The sequence below is a fragment of the Chlamydotis macqueenii genome, chromosome 10 (assembly GCF_036417535.1).
Source record: "Chlamydotis macqueenii isolate bChlMac1 chromosome 10, bChlMac1.mat, whole genome shotgun sequence".
In the NCBI taxonomy this organism is placed as follows: Eukaryota; Metazoa; Chordata; class Aves; order Otidiformes; family Otididae; genus Chlamydotis; species Chlamydotis macqueenii.
This window is the reverse complement of record NC_141565.1, coordinates 3,725,008-3,742,303: the sequence shown is the minus strand read 5'-3', so window position 1 is coordinate 3,742,303 and position 17,296 is coordinate 3,725,008. Positions and strand designations below refer to the sequence as shown.

General features: G+C 47.1%; 1 protein-coding gene across 1 annotated transcript in view; it reads left to right on the top strand.

Annotated features, from left to right (window-relative positions):
* Positions 1 to 4,261: 4,261 nt before the first annotated feature.
* The window catches only part of ATP2B2 (ATPase plasma membrane Ca2+ transporting 2), a 441,468-nt gene continuing 428,433 nt past the window's right edge, over positions 4,262 to 17,296 (top strand). Inside the window, exon 1 of the mRNA XM_086755389.1 lies at positions 4,262 to 4,452. The gene's annotated coding sequence lies outside the window, so the exon portion shown is untranslated. The remainder of the gene's footprint in view (positions 4,453 to 17,296) is intronic.

The window sequence follows — 17,296 nt, the reverse complement described above, 5'->3', positions numbered from 1 at the left end:
TTTCTTTTTTCTGCTCTTTGAAATTCACTTTGTTTCAGTTCAGCTTTGGAGATATTTGGTAACCGATTTTAATTCTCATGGTGGAAAGATTACACGGCACAACAGAACTGCTACGAAATCTGATTTAAACATACATGTCAAACGGGGAGGCTCTGGTTAAATCCCCAACACGACCCACTTGGGCGGGGCTCCAGAGATGCCATCCTCTTTTTGGCAATGTTGTACGGAAAAGTGCTACCTTCAAATGCACGGTGAGGGGGCCGTTTGACTGATCTTCTGACACCGGAGTGTTAGTTCCTCCAGCTACGTAACGTCCATCATCTGTACTTTGTACTTCCTTTGTCAAGTGAAAATCTACACACGATTTTCCACACATCCTGTGTCCCAGGGTGGGACACTCCATCTCCAAGGAGGAGGAGGTGGTGGGGATGAAGGGGACAGGGGGTGTAGGTGGGGGGGATGGAGATAGTGGTTGTGATGGTCATGCTGGTCACAGTGGTGAGGGTGATGCTCATGGTCATGCTGGTGTGTGTGGTGCTGGTCATGGTGTTTGTGGTGGTGGTTGCAGTGGTCATGGTGGTGCTGGTGGTGGTAGCAGATGTAGATGGTTGTGGTAGTGGTGTTGCTAGTGGCATTGGTAGTAGCGGTGGTGTTCAGGGTGGTGGTTGTGGCTGTGATAGAATCATAGAATCATAGAATGGTTTGGGTTGGAAGGGACCTTCAAAGGTCATCTAGTCCAACCCCCCTGTGAGGAGCAGGGACATCTCCAACCAGATCAGGTTGCTCAGAGCCTCATCCAGCCTGGCCTGGAATGTTTCCACGGATGGGGCATCCACCACCTCTCTGGGCAACCTGTTCCAGTGTTCTATAACTCTCATTGTAAAAAATTTTTTCCTAATTTCCAATCTAAATCTACCCCCCACTATTTTAAAACCATTACTCCTTGTCCTATCACAACAGGCCCTACTGAACAGCCTCTCCCCATCTTTCTTTGTACGCCCCCTTGAGGTACTGGAAGACCGCTCTCAGGTCTCCCTGGAGCCTCCTCTTCTCCAGGCTGAACAGCCCCAGCTCTCTCAGCCTGTCCTCATAAGAGAGGTGCTCCAGCCCTTTTATCATCTTTGTGGCCTCCTCTGGACCTTCTCCAACTGGTCCATGTCCTTCTTGTGTTGGGGACTCCAGAACTGGACACAGTACTCCAGGTGGGGTCTCACCAGGGCAGAGCAGAGGGGGAGAATCACCTCCCTCGACCTGCTGGCCACGCTCCTCTTGATGCAGCCCAGGATGCGGTTGGCCTTCTGGGCCGCAAGGGCGCATTGCCGGCTCATGGTGAGCTTCTCATCCACCAGCACTCCCAAGTCCTTCTCCTCAGGGCTGCTCTCCATCCATTCCCTGCCCAGCCTGGATTTGTGCCTGGGATTGCCATGACCCATGTGCAGGACCTTGCACTTGGCCTGGTTGAACTTCATGAGGTTGGCACGGGCCCAACTCTCCAGCCTGTCAAGGTCCCTCTGGATGGCATCCCTCCCCTCCAGCGTGTCGACGGCACCACACAGCTTGGTGTCATCAGTGAACTTGCTGAGGGTGCACTCTATCCCACTGTCCATGTCGCTGACAAAGATGTTGAACAGGGCTGGGCCCAGCACGGACCCCTGAGGGACACCACTCGTGACCGGTCTCCACATGGACATTGAGCCGTTGACCACCACTCTCTGAGTGTGGCCATCCAGCCAACTCCTTATCCACCGAGTGCTCCGTCTGTCAAACCCATTGTTTGGGTTTGAGGTTTTGATGTTTGAGGAGGTGGTGGTGGTGGTGGTCATGGTGGTGCTGGTGGTTGTGGTCACAGTGGTGGTGCTGGTGGTTGTGGTTGTGATCATGTTTGTGATGGTGGTGGTTCTGGTACTCATTGTCGTGGCAGTGGTGGGTGGTCTTGGAAGTCATGGTGGTGCTGGTTGACGTGGCGGTGATCGTGATTGTGGTTTTGGTGGTTGTTGTGATCTCATGATTGTGGTGGCGGTGGAGGTCATGATCTTGGAGGTTGTGGTGGAGGTCAAGGTGGTGGCAGAGGTGGTGATATGGTTATGGTGGTGGGGGGTGGTGGTGGTGGTGGTCATGGTGGTGGGGGGTGGTGGTGGTGGAGGTCATGGTGGTTGTGGTTGATGTGGCGGTGGTCGTGATTATGTCCATGATAAGAACAAGCTGCCCAAGGAAGTGGTGGAGTCACCATCCCTGGAGGTGTTCAAAGAATGTGTAGATGTGGCTCTTCAGGACATGGTTTAGTAGGCATGGTGGTGTTATGTTGATGGTTGGACTTGATGATCTTGGACGTCTTTTCCAACCTTAAGATTCTATGATTCTGTCATATTCACTTTCATGGTGGTGGTCCTGGTGATGGTGGTTGTTGTGGTGGTCGTGGAGATGGTGGTGATGTTCCTGATGGTGGTCGTGGTGGTCATTGTCATGGTCTTCTTGGTTAGTGGTGGTTGTGATGGTGATGGTGGTGGTAGTTAACGTGGCAGTGGTCGTGGTGGTTGTGACTGTGTTCATGATGGTTGTGTTCATGGTGGTGGTGCTGGTCGTAGTGGTCGTGGTTGCCCTGGTGGTGGTAGTCATCATCTTGAAGGTCATGGTGTTCCTGGTGATGGTGGTCATGGTTATGGTCATGCTGGTTGTGATGATAGTTGGAGTGGTGCTGGTGGTGGTAGTGGTGCGTGTAGTCCTGGTGGTAGTGGTTGTGGTGATCGTGGTCATGGTGGTGGTGGTCACAGTGGTGGTGATCATAGCGGTGTTGGTGGTGGTGGTCATGGTGGTGGTGATCGTAGCGGTCTTGGTGGGTGGTGGTCATGGTTGTGATGGTGGTGGTCATAGTTGTGGTGGGGGTGCTGGTCATGATGGCGGTCATGGTGCTGGTGGTGGTGATCATGGTAGTGGTGTTGGTGGCAGCAGTGGTTGTGGTCATGGCAGTGGTGGTCCTGTTGGTGGTCATGGTGGTGGTGGTGCTGCCTGTGGTTGTGGTCATGGTGTTGGTGGCACTGGTGGTTGTGGTGGTAGTAGTGGTCGTGGTTGGTTGTGGTGGTGGTAGTAGTCGTTGTGGTGGTTATGGTGGCTGTGGTTGCCATTGTGGTGGTGGTGGTGGTAGTCTTGGAGGTCATGGTGGTGTTGGTGGCTGTGTTGGTGATGGTAGTGGCAATGGTGGTCGTGGTGGTGAGTGTGGTGTGGTTGCGGTGGCACTGGTGGTCATGGTGGTGATGTTGGTGATGGTGGTTGTGGTTGTGCTGGTTGTGGTGGTCTTGGTGGTGGTGTTGGTGGTGGTCATCATGGTAGTCTTGGTGGTTGTTGTGGTCACTATGGTCGTGGTGGTATAAGTGGTGGTCGTTGTGGTGGTAGTCACTGTAGTTGTGGTTGTACTGGTGGTTGTGGCAGTGGTCATTGTGGTCATTGTAGTGGTCATGGTGGGAATGCTGGTAGTGCTGATCATGGTGGTCGTCTCTGTGGCGGTGTTCATGGTGGTGCTGGTGGTGGTCATGATGGTCGTCGTGGTGGTGCTGCTTGTGGAGATGGTGGTCTTAGTCATGCTGGTCGTAGTGGTGGTGGTGGTTGTGCTGGTTGTGGTATCGGTAGTCATGCTGCTAGTGCGGGTGGTAGTGCGGGTGGTAGTGCGGGTGGTAGTGCGGGTGGTAGTGCGGGTGGTAGTGCGGGTGGTGGTCATGGTGCTTGTGGTCATGGTGGGGATCGTGGTGGTAGGGTTGTGGTGGTGGTGATGGTGATGGTAGGGTGGCGGTGGTAGGGTGGTGGCGGCGGTGGTAGGGTGGTGGTGGTGCTGATGGTCGTGCTGGTGGCGGTCATGGTGATGGTGGTGTTGGTGGCCCTGGTCATGTTCGTGGTCACGGTGGTGGGGTCAGAGCTGCCCTCGCAGTTCCCGCCGGTGCCCCATCATCTTGCTAGCACCTGCTGCGTGTCGGAGGTGAATAACTTGGAAACAAAGTGTAAAACCGAAAGGGGCGTGGGGAGGTTCTCGCCCCCTCGTGACGCCCCCGCCTCTGCCTCCCGCCGCCGCCCGGCCCGGCCCAGCGCGGCTCCGGGCCCCGAGCGGCGCCCCCGGCGGGAAACCAGGGCGGGGGGGCGCCCCCTGCAGCCCCGGCGGAGCCGAGCGCCGCGCCGGCCGCTCCCCGCCCAGGGGAGCCCCACCCCTGCCGGGGGAGGCGAGGCTCCGCTGGGGCCGGCACCTCGGCGGGTAGCGGAGCGGCGCCGCCTGCCCCTCCCCAGGGCTTCCCCGCTGGCCGCGGCCCCGCGAAGTCCGACGGAGCCCTGCCGCCGCCGCCCTCCGCAGCGCAGCGGCCCGGCGCAGGAGGGAGGCGCCGTGCGCGGCCCGAGTCCCCGGGCGCCGCGGCTGAGGGGACAGCGGCAGCCTCCGCTCTCCTGGCCGCTCCGCTCCGCTCGCCGCCCCAGGTAGGAGCGGGAGCCCGGCGCGGGGGGGCTGTGGGGAGCGGCGACCCCCGGGGGCTGCTCCGCGCTGGGGTGACCTTGAGGCGCGGGGGGCGGCGGTGGCGGGAGCGCGCTGCTGAGGGGCGCGGGGGGCGGCGGGGGGCTGTTGCGGGGCGGGGCGGGGAGGCGGCTGTGCGGGGGCGGGAGCGCTGTGCGGCGGCCGCGGGAAGAGCCGCCCGCGCCGGCCCCTGGGTCTCGCGCGGCCGGAGCCCGGCGGGGGCTGCGGCGACCGGAGGGGCCGCGCCTTTGGGGCGCGAAGGGTGCGTTCCCCGAACGCCGCTGGTGCTGCTTCCGAAATTCTGGCTCGGGGCGGTACCGCGAGCGTGGGAGACGGAGCGCGCTTTCCCGTTATGCGCGGTGGCGGGCCCGGTGTGCTGCGGGGGCAGGAGCCCTTTCTCCTGCTCGATCAGACTGTCCCGAACCTCGCTTCTCTCTGCCGGTCTCCTGCTGGTGTTCTTCTCCCTGTTGTTGGGCCGTTCTGTCGCGTCACACGAACACAGCCTAACCCTGCGCTAATACTTTTTTTTTTTTTACTTTCTTCTTATTTGAAGCGTATTTTGTAGTAGAGTGACGTTTGAGAAGCGCGGGTACCAAGAGAAGGTGCTGGGAAGACAGGCGGGCTGAAAGCAGTGGTGTCGAGTAGGACTTCACTGCTGCTCAGATGAACTGAAATGTAAGTTCATAAGCAGCGTGAGAGCTGACTCTGCTGCAGCGCAACTCCCAAACAGTAAAAAAAAAAATCTTTCCAGAGTACGGGCGGGTTGCCGGTAGGTACCGCAAGCCCTTCGTTACGTAAGCAGCTCTTTGAGCGGGACTGCGTGTGTTGGCGAGTTGCGCTCCGTTTCTGAGCCTGTCCGCCCGTCTGGACGTGACGACTTCTTGGGTGGTGACTCAAATAGAGTTCTGCATTTTCGTGACTTGTGCGAAGAAGCGGTTGCTTGTCTGTGTCTGTGTATCTTGATAATAAACTAGTCCGGTATTATTTTTAATGACTTTATGATCTAACGTTGAGCTGCATTCTCAAAGTGACCGTTGCTATGGGCTCTTCCTAAAGCAAAGTGAGCATTGTTGTAAGTTCTTCCCGAAGCAAAAAAACGTTACGAGTTAAATGTTCAGTTTGGTGTCAATTCTGACATTTTCACTGTAACATTTAATGGAGTGAATGCAGGGTATTACGCTTCTTTTAATTCGTATTTGATATCGTTGCCAGTATTGTCCTTTGCTCACGGGCTATAAATCCAGGGCCACAACCTCTTGATTATCGAAGCTATTGAATGTGGTATTGATCCAAATTTCTGGCACATCTCTATCCAAACCGTATCATTTAACCATCCAGTTGCCTATTTCCTGATTATGCTAGGTAAATTGTTATTGTTTTTGAACAAGTCCCCCGTGGAGGTAGTGCGTACGTTTATCTGGTGTCCTGCAGTGCTGTCACCTCAACAGGATTTGTTTCGGAGGACTGCAATGAGGAGAGCGGACGGACCGTTATAATAGCCAGCAGGTTGGGCTTGGTTTTCCTCAAATAAGCATTTGGTGTCGTCTGAGATGCCTCAGAGTACCCCTCCTGGCCTTCCGTGCTGCTGCAGAGGGCTGTGAGCGTCCGGCGTGTCCCGCGTCACGGACTGGACGCGATGGGGCGCCTCAGATGGTGTTAGCTACCTCTGTGTAAATAGCTGAGTGGAACCCGGGGTGTTTGCCTGGGTCCTTGTCCTTTGTTAGCCAGGAATAAAGCCCTGCAGATCACTTCCCGCAGTGGCTTTAGCGATGTAACTGGGGAGGAGGACCGTTCGTCTGAATGTAGGCAATCCGTAGGTGCTGTCTTGGAGTCATCAGCAAAACGTCAACAAAACCTGCCTGTCCTGGTTATTTGTCCAAAACTTATAACAGGCAGTGCAAAGTACGGCAAGTGAGGTTAAGAAGAAAATGCTGATTCTTACTTCAGTATAGGTGCAGAATGCTGAATGCAGCTGGGGACAAATAATCTCTGTTGACCATGAGGGAACAGCAGAGTAACTATTCAAGAGCCGAGTGATTGTTTTAGGGACAGCCTGGTGGGAGATGACAGAGGAGATAATTGGGAACAGGACGAATATTTACATTTAAACAAAGTTGTGTGGCTGCTGAAATCCTTTAAAACAAACATTTGAATAGAGTTCAGACTTCTGGTGAAGCTTACCATGGGAATGTGTGTCTCAGATATACTTAAGAATTCTGTTTAAAAACAAAGCCTTACGTATAAAGTACGCTGTGCTGTTGATGTTTGCCGTTCTCAAAGCTCGAAGTGGAACTTAAGTTGTCTTTGGGGAAAAAAATATGTAAAACTAGGTAAGTATAAATGCAGACTATTTATTTTAAGAATAGAAGTGGCAGACACAAAACGATAAAATAGTTTCAATTATCTGAAAAGAAAAAGATCTTAAAATCTTTGAGAAAGGAAAAGTGAGCGTGGACAAATTATGTGCAGTAGGATGATAGACTAGGTGGTGTGTGTCAGGGTGGCTGAGATCTGTGTCAGTCTCAGGATATCCATGCTACAAAATTATCAGTTAAATCAGAAAGGCTTGGTTTTTTTTTGCCAAAGCCTACTCTGAAACAAGGTTCATCTTCCATAAATGGAGTTATTTGGTGGTGAAATATTTCAGGCTTTCATTTTAGAGGTGTGACCAACTCTTTCCTGTTTATTTGATCTGGTGTAGCATATCCTAAGCCATGTGTTCACCGGCATTCTCCTGGGTCACCTTGTGCGCGTCAGCACGGGCCTGTATCTAAAGGTCGTTATGTGAAGGGCCTTGTTTTCACATATTTTTGAACCTTGCGTTCGGAGTTCTTGACTATTTTGTAACGTATGAATAAAATAGCTGGTGTGCTGCAGGGACGCCCTCCACCCACTGGAACGTAAACCAGAAAGGCTTTAAACGTTCCTTGGAGGCAGGAGTTGCTATGTATTTAGCACGTGCCGTAGGAAGTGTGCTTTGGAGGGTTCGTTGCGTACCTCTCAGTGCAGAAAAAGACATAATTTCTGAGGAGCCTGAGTTTCTTCCGTCTGAAAGCTCAGGTCAGTGCCCCCATAGCCTCAGCGGTAATTCTCTTCTGGGGGCTTATTTATCGGCTTTCAGCTCTTTCTGCCCTCTGATCTAACGGCCTCACACAGGTTGCTGGCAGATTTTAGAGTCTTCCCATCGCTCCTGTTTCAAGGCCATCCATCCCGAGAGCTGCTCGGCTTCCAGAAGTGGCCATATTTGGAGTGCCAAGTCCTTGTGAAGGCAATGTTTTGGTGCGATTTCTGAACGTCCGCAAAAAAGTGGCAACAGTGATAGCTGCGTGCTGGGTCGTACGGTTGCCACAGCTCGGGAATCTTTGTTTGCACAGTGGATTTATTCACTGTACGGCGGAACGCCTTCACAAAGTAGTAGCCCTGGGTTTTTCGAAACCAAAACTGCGTGCTCTCGGTGGTGCTTCTTGCGGAGGAGGTGCTTTGTCCTCCCTGCGTGTAGCAGTCCGATTGGGTATGCGTTGTAGGTATGTATGGACACTGTCACGGGAGTTTGCAGATTCCTCGAGGAAGGATTGATTTTCATTGTTGAAGGGACAGGATTTGGAGCTGCGAGGCTGAATCAGGTTTCTCTCTCACACCCCCAAGCTTTGCAGCAGTTTGACCTTGGATGCACATTTCGCGTTTTGAAAAACTTTGTGCGGTATGAAGCCCGGAATACTGATGCTGTCCCTATTCAGCATTTGTATTTCTAAGATTAATAAGTCATTAATTCCACAGTGTTTGGGGAATTACCTTTAGCCTAGTTTATTTATTAACATATCTAAAATAACTTCACATTGGACTTCATGAAAGTATGTTTTATATAAAATCATCCAGCAGGGATGAAGGGTGTTTAAAAACATCGCAGCTGCTCGTGTCCACTCCGTATTACATGCATTCTTCTTAAAATTCTTTAGGATTCATGCGTTTTCTAGTGAATAGGAGCTTTTTTTTAGTGGTTAACAATGAGGCTAACACCTGGCATATTCCTTTTGATAGCTCATTATGAGCAGGAGCTACTTTCCAAGCCTCTGGATAGCTTTACAGCATCACCTTGAGTGTATTTGCTGATCGTATGTGTTCTGTGCTGCTTGTTGAGTAGCGGTTCTTCATCCGTGGAAGTTATTCTTCCTAATGGGAACTCTTCCGCCGTGGAAGATGGGGTTGCATTCAGCAGAACGTGTGAAACAGGCCCACGGATTAGGCTGTGCAATATTTCAGTTTTTGTGATGCAGGTTTTTTTTTTTTTTTTTTTTTGTATTTCAAGCCTTTTTTTAATATCGCTATTATTTATACAGGCTAATAATGTTGAAGAGGATTAAAACAATAAGAATTTTGTTTTCAGGGAGTGTCCTCTGCAGTCGAAATTGGAAACTCGCAATAGGTTGATGGGTTCTTAGAATGTATTCTAATAGGCATCTCAAAATGTTTTTAAGCAGCGGCATTAAATGAGGAGATTCATGATAACTGAGAGCAGAAAAACCTTCTTTGCTATCATCAGATTTCTTAGCAGTTCTGTGGATAGCAAGTGCTGAAGCTTAAAGTAAATTCAATTTATTAAACATATATATGTATATTTTTATTCTTTGTCATCTGATGAAATTGATCTGTGCATTTTTAGATGCTGGCATACAGTCACAGTAAAAGCAAAATGGTAGTTTTGAGAATGAACTTCCACCAAAAAAAAAATATTAGGTGTATAAACAACTGCTGCATTGAACTTGCAGTCTTAAGTTCAAGTGCAGTTTCAATGCATTGCTTTATTCTACAGAATTTACGTGCTCACCAGCATTTTTCTAATGCCTGAAGTATTTTACTAGCTTTAAATCCATTTTTGTGGACTAAAAATAGAAGACTGGCATGAGTTTTGGCCTATGAATAGTAGAAAGTAATTACATGAAGACAAAACATCAAAATTTTATCTGTAAAAGATCTATTCCATGTTATTGGGGTTTTCTTAATGACGGTAGTACGAAGCGTCCAAAAGCCCTGAGAGAAGCCGGGCCCATTTTTGCTTAAACGTGCAAATGACACCAGAGTCATTCTGGAAGAGGCAGAATGATTCTTCTCGAAAGGTTAAGGACTCTGAAAAACTGATGTGTTATTCACTGTGGCCCTGCTGTGATACTGTGTCGAGTGCTGAAGAATGGGAGAGCAATCAGAACAGGAAAATGCCACTGTGCTCTGTGAGGGCTGGTGTTAATAGCTTGGTTTCCTCCAGAAGATACAGTATTATATTGTTTTTTGTGTGACCCTACGGTGTTCTCATCATATTTTTTCTTGGCACTGTTAACATTTATTGCTCCCTAGCTAAATAAGATGACAAGACAAAGTTGCATTTACTGTGAATTTTCTTGTGATTTTTTTTTTCCCCCTTCCTTTTTTTTTTTGACTCAGGTTTTGCAAGTTTCTGGACAGTAGAGAAAAACTGAGAGGCTACTTTATGTGTGACACTCCTGTTGTACATCCTGGCGTGACATGTGCCTTTTACCATTACACTGTGGGTTACTAATAGTCTACAGGGGCTTCCAGATCCCTTTCAGCACAACTCAGCTCTATTTTTTATTTCTGCTTGATTTCTAGATTTGCGCTTGCTCTGCTTGCAGTTTACTTTTCAAAAAGTTCTTCGACATATGAAGTTCTATTTTGAATTTTGGTCTTGTCTGCTTGCGGACTGAAGGTGACGTGAACCCCACCTGCTTACTTCCCCAACGTTTCTCTATGCTGAAGTTTCTCAGCGTGTACCGCCAGCTGAGATGTGTTCTTGCAGCGTGCCGCATGAAATGGCGTTCCATTGACAGAGGATTTTAGCAACCGCTTTTAATTTGGGTGGTTGGTTTGTTTTTTAAGAAACTGTGCACCCACTAGATTGCAATTTCGTACCAGTCCCCGGCTATGCTGTGGTTTCATACCTTTCCTTACTGTCCGTGAAAATACCGTGTTGGACAGTGACTGACAGCCTTGCTGTAGCCGGTATAAATTGCCTGTACTGGGTTTTCCTGCTGTAGTAGGCCGGTTACCATTTAGAAAAGGGAATTTCATTGGTTTGACGTTTTGATTGTTTTCAGGCACTTAATCCTTCAGCTGCTTATGTGTTTCAGCATCTTCCTTGGTATAAAGGGGAGGTGGATTGGTTGGCAGTTTCCTGAGTGGGACTCGCTTATCCTTGTGCAGTTGCATGCTGTTTTTGCGTCTCCATGGTCCTTTGGGAACTGCACCCGTCCTTCGTGCATTATTGAATATAATAGCTAATGTTTGGGGATGGCTTTAGGTAATTCCTTAAGTACTCTGCAGTGAGCTTCATCGTTCTCTATCAAACCGAGTATGTCTGGCTGCTTTTGATGTTTTGTAGCCTATTTTTTTTTTCTTCAGGCCTGTAATCCTGTGCTCTTGGTAAAAATAACTTTAGAAAATGTTTTGCTTTTCATGATCCTTTAGGTGGAGACATTAAAAGAATATGAAGGAAGTAGTGAATACTTCAGCTTGCTCTTAGCCATCTGTTATTCTCTCTCCTTTGCCATGAAATCCTAGAACCTCTGCTTATCTTTGTCTCCCACTTACTTCTGCTGCATTTATAGATCCTGTTCCTATTGCCTTTTTACATCCCGCATTAGCTGTTGGTCCTTTGTGTGTTGGCTCGTCCGGATCATACCGAGACGTTTGTGTCATTCATTTCTACTTGTTCTTTGTTAAATGCTCGTTTCACCTTTTGTACACTTTCTTCTGACAGTTTAAGGGCTCTGGATGGAGCAGCAGTGGTCTCTTACAGGGCTTCCTATGTTCCCTCTGCACTGAGATCGTCTGTTGCCCCATTTTGTACAGGCTTTGTTGACAACTGTCCATTTTCCTGAACTCCTTGATCATTTCTTCAAGAGATGTTAGAAATCATGTTGCTGAGTTTCCTGAAGTTGTTGCTGCGAATTCCACTTTTTTTTGTGTGTGTCTTTCACATCTTCCTTTCAGTATGCCAGTGAATGCTCCTGACTTGTGATAATGCTTACTTGAAACGGAGTGCTGCCTTTAAAATCTCAGCCAATGCTTTCTTATCAATGAGAATAAAATACAACTGTGGCACTAGTAGCTTCTTCCGTGTTCGTACCTTTATCTTGTTAGCACAGCTCCACCTTGAGAACGTTTCCTCCTCGAGGGAGCAGCATGAAAATATTAAAGAATGCACGTATGTGATGGCTGGGGCATGGGATGGGGGCACTGTGTGGTTTTCCTTGCTTTGTTAGGGGACGTTTTCTGCCTTCGTACAAGTTGCTGGCATTTGCTGTGCTGTTGCTTTGGATTAATAATTAAACTGCTACGGTATGCACCTAACCTGCGTGTTTCAAGGGCTAATTCATCACTACTTGTAAAGCTACTGAGAGTTTTGGATCACGAATGCTGTTGTAAGCGCAAGGCACTGTTCGCATATGCGAGATATTTCTACTGTTATTCAGAAAGAGTGCTGAAGCCACTTACTGAAAGAGGAGTGAAGTGTAGTAGGTTCAATGAACACACAGCCAACCAAGTCTCTTCTCCATGAGGAAACACCGGGTTTTTCGGTGGTGTTCTTGCAGGCGCTGTTCTGAGAACCAGTGCGTTTCAAGTAGAAGAACCACTCTAGAACAGAAAACCCTTTCTGTTAAAATTTCATCCTCCTCGAGGGAGGGAATATCACATTTGTAAAGTGAGTGCTAAGTGTTGCGTTCTTGTCAAGAGACCATTTCCAAGTAATGTTTATGGGCTGGTTGTCAAATGAGTTATAGATAATGCAGTAGAAATATTTAATGTATTAAGGGCAGGATTTTTAAAAAGAGGAATGGAAGCCAAATGGAATTTTAAGTCCTGTTGGCTTGTCAGTGGGATTTGTGCATCCATAAGTTGGATGTATTTGAAAATGGCAGTCTAAATTGGTGACTAATAGAGATCTTCCTATGATAATGGTATAAAAGGCTTACAAGTCACCATTAATAATTCAACTGTAGATTGTTGGAGGCTGATTTGGTACCTCCTGAAAATGATTACAAGTTTCTCTCATTGATTTTAGTGGCTTTGGGTTATGTTGTTACGCTGCTCTGATGAAAGAATGTCTTTTTGGGGATAATTTCGTCCCTTCCAATGCATCCTGGTAGCCACACTTGAAAGTTGTGTGTTACAGGAGGAAAGGATGATGGAGTCTTTTTTGATGCTGTTTACGTACAAGTATTTACAAGGATGCAGAAGGTCCCGTTCCCCTGAGCACAGGAAGACTCAGGCAGAGCGAGTTTCCCTTGCGAAAGCTCCATGGTGGATTTCCTTGGGAAGGGCAGTGGGAGGTGGGCTCCGCCGTAGCTCTTACTGCGGTGCGGCAGGGGCTCTGCGTCAAATCAAACAGGAGCCATGCCCTGCCTCCCCTCCCAGCCTCCCTCCACCAGCGCGCAGGCACGTCCGACGCCGCAGCCCTCGCTGTTCCGCACCGCTGAGGAGCTGGCTGTTTCCATCATTCCTGTTCTTCCAGCGTCTCTGATTGTCTGCCTCTCCTCTTTCATTTTAGCTCTCTCTTCCCATTCTCGGAGAATATCTAGATGAATCCTTTCCCCTTCAACCATTTGAATTCCTAAACAGCCTTATATTTGATAGTGCTTTGGGTGGAGACATGCCTTTTACAGCTGCTTTAATAGAGGGATGTCAATTAAACCTGCCAGATTTTCAAGCATCCTGGAAGAACAGCACTGTCTTTGGATAATCCGTGTATAAACATAAAACATTGAAGCCCTGTGTATATATTTGTGGACGCAATCTATAAAAGAACAGCAGTGGATCACTGGTATCTTAATAAAACAGACATAATACTTAGAGATCTTAGGGAGATGTGGAATTTTTGTTACTATATCAAAATCTGTGAAAAAAGATTGGTTAATCTAAACCAAGATTTGTGAAAACATGTTCGTTAGCATGGAAAGATGAGCTGGTAGGTCTGGATTCCTCTGCAATGGAGAGGGATGTTTTTCTAAATGAAAATACAGAGGTACCAGTGTTGAATGGAAGTCGTTTGGAAGTATTTTTTCCTTTCACAAACCACTCAGTGCCTCTTAGCAGTCTGCCTCTCTGCAGCAGAGAGTGTAGACACCCATGTCTTTTCAAGTTGAATAAAATTCTGCTTCAGACCTGACCCTGCCTGAATTTCTCTGTCTGTGGAGCCGGGTGTTGCAGGCTGAAAGACACTTGGAGAAGTTGAAAAGGACACTTACGGGTGCCTGCCTTAGTGTTTTGTTCCTACATGAATGGTTTCTTCAGTGCAGGGAGGGGAAAGGCTTTTTCCACCTGCTATTGTATATGACTTCTGGCTTCGTAACTTCCCTGTGATTCAGCCTATTTTCTTCTGCATGTTGCTGTGCAAATATGGAGAAAGAAATGTGAGACTGGTGGGGCCTATTATAGCCATTCTGATTTTAAACCTATGACTTCTGGAAGAAGATTGTAGGCCTAAATACTTTGCTGTGTGAGGGGGAGGTATGCAGAAGGAAAAGCCATATGATGACCGTAAGTGTTAAACAATAAAACCGGAACAAAAAGCTTTCTATAAATAGTGGCATGGTCCCAGTTCAGTGAAGTACTTAAGCATATGCCTAAATCCCTGCGTGTTCAACAAAGCACTTACATGTGCGTTTGAATTCTGCTGAGATAAAGCATTAAACATCAGGCTCAAATGCTTTGCTGAGTTGTATCTGATGGTATCTGTGCAGCCAGACCTGGAGAGAAGGATGGTTTTCTTCACAGGAAGATATGGTGTGAGCCTTTGTGGCGTAATATTGTGTGCGAGATCTCAGACATGAGCGCACTGACCAATTCACTTGGGGAACGATTGGACGTTATAGAGTGCAGTTGTGTTCTGGTATTGCAAAAATTCTGTTCTTTTGCTATTTACAGATTGGTCAAACTTCATTATAACTGCTGCCTTTGTAACAGTAGGGCCTGTGTTATCTACTAAAGTGAATTTCCAATTTCTTAGTAAAACTAATGCAATGAGGATTTTCCTCACGACATCAGTGAAGCAGCCTGTGCTGAGGAACTCAAAGCATGGGCTTCTCGAGCCAGGTACGCCAGTTAGCACTCTGTCGAGGAGTTTGCAAATAAGTGTAAAGACAGTTTTGGTCCTCAATTTTTGAGTTACCTACATAATATCTCTTACAAAGGCTTATTTTCTCAGAAAATATTTAGCACCTATTTTCTTAAAATGAAATCTAGTTAACCATTTCAATTTTTCAAAGTATTAGTCACTTTTGAAACTATTCTACAGGGATCCTACCTCTGGACAGCTATTTTTAGCTGTCTTGTCTCTGAAGAGGCTCCACATAATGTTACCGGTGCTGGTGATGGCCGGCTGGATCGATCAGAAAGTGATACTTAAAAAGTGTTTCTCGATCAGGCTAAAATAATGAACATACAATGCATCCTGCTTTTTAATAACATGCACGTGTACGGCTAGCCAGACAATTTTTTCATTTGTAGGAGTAATGGTGGTTATAAAACTTACTTACATTTCCATTGGGAAGGAAACTTCAGTGTGTCACTCCCTTGTCGGGGACTCTGAGGTACAGACTTGGCTTTTGGGAAGCTTCCTCGAGCTCCCTGCTCTGGTTGGCAGCAGAGCTTTCGTGTCTCAGATCAGTCAAAATTAATCAGACCCCAAAAATTCCCCAAATGCATTTCAGTGTATTGGTTGTGAGAGTCACCTTCACAGCTAGAATACTTGGAGTTTTTTTTCTTTCCAGTGGAAATCTGAATGAAGTAGGTAAGCAGTGAGTAGCTGGACTTTGGATAAAGCAAAGTTTTGACCAAAAAATGTTCTGATGGTTTCAGGAAATAGAATTACCGTGGTGATATGGAGCACCTATCTCTGGCAAGTGGCCCTAGGCGACCTCTTTCAAAAGTAGTCTTTGAAGTACCAGGACTCTTGAAAAAGAAGCCTGCACAGCCCAAGTCATACCTAGTGCTAATTGCCTGTCAGTCACGGTGCCAGAGCACGCTGCCTTTCCTTCCTTTGCTGCACTGTCCTCCTGGTGAGGAAATCCGAATGCCTGGTTTGTGTGTGGGCGTTAAGGCCCTGTCAGGAAAAGCACACAGAGTGGAAGAACGGTTAATTCGAGTGGTATACATTTGAGCCGATTAAAGAAATTCTGCTCTGGATCTTTACATGGGAAGTCATAAAGGAGTTTCATAATTTAAACCAGATCAAGTCTGTAAAGTCATAATAAGCTCGTGTAAATCTGCACAGTGTAATAAAGTTGAAATATTTCAATTGTATAATTAAAAACACCCCTCTGTAAATGTTTGAGTGGAAGTCCCTTCTGGCTTTACATTGTATTTGGTTGGAGCAGATACAGCTTTGAAGAAGCTTTGAAGAAGTGCCATTTTGATGCGATTCAGAGGTCAGCTGTTACGAGTCATGGTTAGCGTCATAATGTTCTCTTCCTTCGTGTGCTGCGTGTGGCACTGGAGGTTGTACAACGTGTTCACCTTTACCTGTTTTGAAGTTCATACTGTGTGAATGGCAGTTTCTGTAGCAAAGATCAAAATATCTATTGGAAACAGGATCAAAATATGAAAATCAATCTGTAGAATGACTTCATTAATTTTAACTTCTGTTAAAATTAATGAAGTTATGCTATGCGATGTAATTAGGCGGGTTGGTAGATAAGAAACCGATGAGCTGGTCTTCATGAAATACGCAGGCTGAGTAACTTCCAGTAGGGTCTTGCTGTGGAAATGACAGATTGGGCTGGAAGTGAACGGACATCGTTCGGTGATCTAATGCTGAAATTGTACATGCCAGGAAGCAAAACAGTTCTGCAACACGTAGGTCAGAATCAAGCTTCCTCTTCCAAACACTGAGAAGAAGTTCAGCATTTAAAATGAATTGTTCAGGAGCTGTTTTGTTAAGGTAGTGTGGCAAATAAATTCTTTAATTATTTAGTCCAGTGATGGTGCCGGAGGCATTTAAATCTTGCCTGCAGGAGAAGGAAAAATATTTTTAAGCTATAGATCAAGTAGCAGTACTAATTTTAATTGCCAAAATATTATAATTTTTGATTAGGAAAAGAAAAATCCAAGAAACCAAATCACCTTCTGTTCCTATTAGGAATCCATTTTTCTGAGATAGGATTGTGTTATGTGTTATGGGATATTGTGAGTAACGTTGAACAAAATGGTCATGATTACTAAATATTTCTGTTGACTAAAACTGAAAAAATGAAGAAGTAGTGGGGAGATTTCCTTGGCAATCCCTTCTGTGCATTTCTCTGCAGAGAGCTTTTGACAGATTTTAACCTAAGCGGGGCTTCGTCAGCTGGATACATTCTCCTCTCTCCCTTCCTCCAGCTCCTTGGGAAATTGAAATCAAATTGCATTGTGCAGCAGATTAGCAGAGAGTTGAGTAATCAACTTGCAGAGGCGGTGATGACCTGGAAGCTTGGCCGTACGTTCCCCCAGCCCCCAGTCCAGTACCGTGGATTTTTCCTAGACGATTCCTTTCTCTTTGAGATGACCGACAAGTGAATGTGGAAGTGCATGCACAGGAATATGAGAGTAAGATTGTAATAAGGGAGGAAAAAATGTGTCTTTCAACTCAGAGCAGTTTAGATTCTCATTCCAAATTCTTCCTGAAGTTGGAAGGCAGGTTTCCTTCAGCTCCGTTCATGTATCAGCTGCTGCGTGTCTGTGACATTCCATGCTTTAACAGGATGGGATTGATGGCATCGTTCCGTATTCACTTTTCTCATTCTTATGCAGCAGGATTGTAGA